Source organism: Saimiri boliviensis, chromosome 10, assembly GCF_048565385.1.
Source record: "Saimiri boliviensis isolate mSaiBol1 chromosome 10, mSaiBol1.pri, whole genome shotgun sequence".
In the NCBI taxonomy this organism is placed as follows: Eukaryota; Metazoa; Chordata; class Mammalia; order Primates; family Cebidae; genus Saimiri; species Saimiri boliviensis.
The window spans coordinates 43982531-43987989 of NC_133458.1; positions in this window are offsets into that span (position 1 = coordinate 43982531).

Consider the following 5459-nt stretch of genomic DNA (forward strand, 5'->3'; position numbering starts at 1 on the left):
GAGCATTTACGAACTACTTCCTTTATTTTCTCCTTTTGGGCTTCTGTAAGTACTATTCCTGATTTTTCTGCTATTTTTCTGGACATTCATAGTGTGTTTTGCCAGCTCTTTCTTTATATTTTGGATTTTCTCATATTCCTTCTCGAGCACCTGCTTTCAGTAATCTCATTCACACAGGATTTCAGCTATAACACATTCCACCGATTACTCCCAAATGTCTATCTCCAATCTACGCATCTTTGGCACTCCAGGTACATGCATTCAGTCATGCACTGAACATTTCATTTCACAGGTTCCTCATACTCAAATTCAAATCAGGTAGAGCCTCATCCAAATTGCTTAGTTCCCTTTATTTATGTACATGTGGATGGTACCACTGATGCTTTATTACTCAAACCAAAATTTGGGTTTTATCCTTGACTCTTCCCTCTTCCTCATCACCCACATCCCATTAGTCACTAAGTCCTACTAATTCTACTTCCTACCTAGTATTTCGTTATAACCATCCCCTCATCTCCATTCCTACTGCCTTTACCCTATAAAGGCCTTCACCATTTTTTCCACTAGTTATTGTTATAGCTTGTTAACTGTTTTTATTCTCCTGTCTCAAGTCTCATTTTGCTCCAGTATAACTTCCATATTTTTGCCAAAACAATCTGTCTATACTCCATATAACTTTCACCATAAAGGATATATTCCTTGTGTTAGCTTATCAGGCATGCCTCGTGATTAGCTTGTTTCCAGAATCTCTAGCTATTCCTCATCTCAATCACCCTCTCTCTTGTCATTTAGAACTGTTCATAAATCTGTGAAAGTATTACATAATTTTTAAAAACCAGTTCCATGTGGGTTCAAAATATATGCTGGTCTCAAAACACGTTAGTCACAAGTGAAGCAAGGCTCAGCAGGGAGAATAGATCGTGCTGGTAGCATAAATCTGGCATGAAAAGTTGTTTCCTATATTATGTATGAATCACAGTTTTGTATCCAGGAGAGATACTTGGGAGTAGAGAATCATGGATACTGACTAACGATTATAACAACTTAACTGACTTTTTATGTTATTGGTCCTCACCAGGACATGATGGAGACAGGCGGATCATGGCAGGTGGAGGGGAGAGCCTTGGGAGGTAGGTCTAGAGTGCAAGACTTGGTCCACAAAACTATGCAGCATCACTAAGTCTCTATTTAATCCAAAGGCAGGAACTTGCTTGCCAGTCTAGCTTTACCAAAACATAGGAAAATGCTTATTACCCAGGCAGTGCAAAATCGGATCGGAGCTGTGAAGTGCAGGAGTGAAATAAGCAGCCCCTTTGGAAACCATGCACCATCTTGTTTTGTGATTTTTCTTTTTACCCCCTTGCAGGTAGTGCCATTTCAGCAGAGCTGGTAAGCGAGCTGCATGGCCAACATCTGTGAAACACTAAGAGCATTCCCCACATGGCCTTCTGTCCTCAAAGTGAGGCTTATCAGTTCAGAGAGACTAATTCTGGAGCTGTGCTAATTATGATGCAGGACTCTTCTCATTCCATGTTATCCAGTAACTGGTAGAATAGAGTTCTGCTTCATTACAAATGATGCAGTTTCACAGTCAAGAGGCACAACTCCCACCCCCTAAACCTTTTAAGAACTTCATCCTCAGGCCTTGGACATTCCACACAAAGTCTTGGGTGTCCTGAGAAGTTACCCAAACTCCACAGTGAAGGGAACCATGACCTAATCCTACCATCCTCTCGATGGGGTTATCAGGCACCTTTTTCCCAGCAGAACCACCAGATCCAAAGCTCAGTCCTGGAAGCTCAGGGAATTTTTTTTGTTTTTATTGAGACACCTGTTTGCATCTTCTGCGAGACTTCAGACTAGAAATGCCTTGTGTTCTGTTGCCCCCTTGAATTTGATGCCTAAGATATCTAGAACTTCTGAATGAGAATGCTTTGCAGGGTGCCAGGCTTCCTAGTGTATTTGGAGAGGCAGGCTCATTAGCTTCAGAAGAGTAAACCATTTTGTTTACACTAGACCAGAGCTCAGATCTCAGCGCTGAAATCTGATATGGGCTGAAACATCTACCTTGGAAGTCACTTTTTAGTCAAGGTTATGGCACTCTGCTGCACCCAAGGGTCTATACATACATTTAGAAGTGATGACTAAAGCTGGAGGTGCAGGCAAGGATGGGATATAGAGTAAGGGTCTTGTCTGACCTAGATTTGATCACAAACAGAGGGTAAAGCTCAGCAGTAAAACCCTGAAATACATCAGGATGTCTGGACTAGTCATAGTGTCAGAATTGGAGAAAAGCTAAAAACTCCAAGGAACTATCTTGTCCAGGAAGGGGGTAATAGCCTAGCCTCCCACCTTTTTTGGCAAGTTTACTTAATGCAGTGTGGTAGAAAAGACAATTCCAATGTATAACTTATAGTTGAATGTTATTAACCTGCCTTTGTTCTTTGGAAGAACAGTCCTCTTGTTAGGGTTAGGGAATTACCCCTCCCGTATTCCTGGGCAGCGATAGGGGTCTGGCATTGGGTATGGTGTTCCTTGAACTTAGTTGATCAGGTGTGTGGAACAAAAAGGAGCAAAGAGTCAAGACAGCCCCCTTTGGAGGGGGAAATAAATGAAAACCAAGCAAACTGTTAAACTGAGTATCGCTCGGGAATTAGGCAGAGTGAAAGAATTCAGCCTTGGGACGACGGGACAAAAACCAGATGAAAGCAATAGGGATTTTGAGACAACAAAGGGTACAGAGAAGTTGCAAGAGCCAGGGAGAAAAGCTGTGCACTTTGTTTCCTGAAGTAGAGGAGTGCAGCTGGTTTGATGAATAATCAGGACTTACGAAGTATACTTATAAAGTAACTTCATTTCCCACTCTTTCTTTACATTTGTTTGGTAGGTATAGTTGTTCTGATAGGTTGACTGAAAGTTCAAATTGCTTCATTTTTTTTTCCAGGATATGTTTTGAAGATACAGTCTCACTATAGTAGTAAAAATGACCGAATGCATAGGGCAAAGATTCCAACCTTGTCAAAATTACAGCTACTCTTACTTTCTCTAGCTGGGGAAGGAAATAGGGATAGCTGCTTCTTTTCTTCTTTTCCTTCTTCAGCTTGCAGTCTTTGACCCCTCAAGGGATGGAAGAGATGTGAAAGGGAGGAGAGAGACATAAGGAGGGCAGAAGCTTGAAAGTGACTAGGACCGTGGTACCTGGCTCCGGCAGACTGCATCATCTGATGTTCACAGTGGCATCCTGCACCGATACTCCTAATACTGGAGATCTCTCACCTGTATGCAGTTGCATCTTTACCTTACTCTTTCCATGGCTTTTAGGAATTCATTTGATACCCCAGCTTCTCTCTACCAAGGTTGGTCTGCTGTTCAGGTGGCCCTCATGGGCAGGACCTCCCATGGCCATATATAGGCACTCTCTTCACTGGCCTCCTGCACTCTGTGAGAAACACTTTCACAACCTTTGCCCTGCAAATGTGGGCAGATCCACAGCTACCTCCTGAACTCAGTTCTCAGCACCTGGCCAGCACTCTGGTTTCACAGTCAAGAGTCAACACCAGTACACTGGGCCTGCCAACTTCAGGGCCATGTACCAGTCTCTCTGAGGGACCCAATTAAATCCCTTTCCACTAGAATTTGAGGCAAGGGGTAGTCACCCCACTACCCACTCCCAGCGGGGTAACTCACAGCATTATAACAACTCTCTCCAAAGAATCCTCTTTATGAACCTGCCTTTCATCTCCAGCTCCTGAACTTTTTATAACTCCTACATAGGTGAGGGATTTCAGAGTCATATGAGTTGTTGACTTATTCTTTGGCATTTTTCTTCTTTGTCTGAGTTACCACTCTGTCAGACTCTCCTGAGAGTCTCTCTGCTTAAACATCCTTTTCACCAGCAATAACTGTTTCAAATATAATGGGAAAAAGATTCTTCTACCAACAGAAATAGAGAATATAATTAATCAGAAATATTTGGGGCCTATAAGAAAAGCATAACTGCACTAAAATATAGAGAAGATTACTAAATACAGAGACGGTGTTTATTAAGGAAATGAATAAATATTGTAATTATCTCAGTTCTTAACAGGATAGTAAAACAAGTTTAATTAAATTGTAGTCAAATGTCAACAGTTATCTATAGTCCAAGTGTTTTGAGTGTTTTCCCCTATTTTCTGAAATATTGACTATAACTGTGTTTAATCTTATACCCTTAAGAATAAAGTTAAATACATTGAGGGAATCAAATCATACTGAAGGGACTCATAATGAAACATTAACAGTCCCCTATTCCAACATTTCTGACTCAAGTCCCACTCCCAAGAGGAAACCAGTATTATTTCTTATTGTAATCAACTTCATGTCTATAAATAATGTGCTTTTTATAACTTACAATACTGTCTTTTTCTAAATTTATCGACTTTAGAGATTATGTATTAATGGCCCATAGATGAGGGCTTATTTCACTTACACAGTTTATCTTTACTCATTCTTCCAAATGGTTCTATAAAATTGTTTCATCATTTTGATATACTCAAAACTCTTATTTCCTCAGTTGTGGACACTCTCTCTCTTGTCTCCCCTCCTTTTGTGATGAGGGGGAATTAGCACTTCTGGTCTTTCCTCACCTTTTACTTCCCATACTACCAACTTGTCACTTTAGTCTCTTCGTAAACTAACTACAGTCAAATCTCCTACCTTATTTAATGGTTGATTCTAAGAACTAACAATTACATTAATAACTTTATTATCTTGTTCATAGCATAGCCAAATGTGCTGTGACTACATTTCCTCTTTTGTGTAACCATTTTCACCTGAAGTTTCTGATTGTCTACCCCCATCACACCTGAAGTCCTAATTTCTCTTATATTCTTCCTGAATCCCCAGTAAATAAATAATTCATGGAATCTTCTTTCCCCCCAAATTCCTGCCCTTTGATTTTACTCTGCCTCTTCTAGTCAGTATCAATTATTCTCTAGAGCTCCTCCAAGGCTGTCATCCTAGGACTTCCCTTGATTATTTTCATATGTTGGGTCTAATATTTCCCGGATCCCACATCTTCCTCTTTTTCATTTCTTCATTTTAATTGGAGCACTTCATGAAGCAAGTTCTAAATCATGGAACATAAATGTTCTTAGACCATATTTGTCCTGTAGAGTTATTATTCTGCTCTCTGTCCTTGCTGGTATGACTGGGTAGAGAATTCTAGTCCATAGAAACTTAAAGACATTGCCCCTTATTGCTCCATTTTAGCAGTGGTCAGTAATCTAGTCTTTTTTCTCTATAGAAGCTTTTATGATGTCCTCTTAAAATCTCTTTAACTTGGTTGTTGTGAAATTATAACGGTGTGGGCATGGGCATATATTGTAGTCATTCTTAGCATTTCACAGCAAGCCCTTTTCATTTGAAGATGTGCATCTTCCTAGAGCTCCGAGAATTATCTTCTATTATTTCCCCTTTCT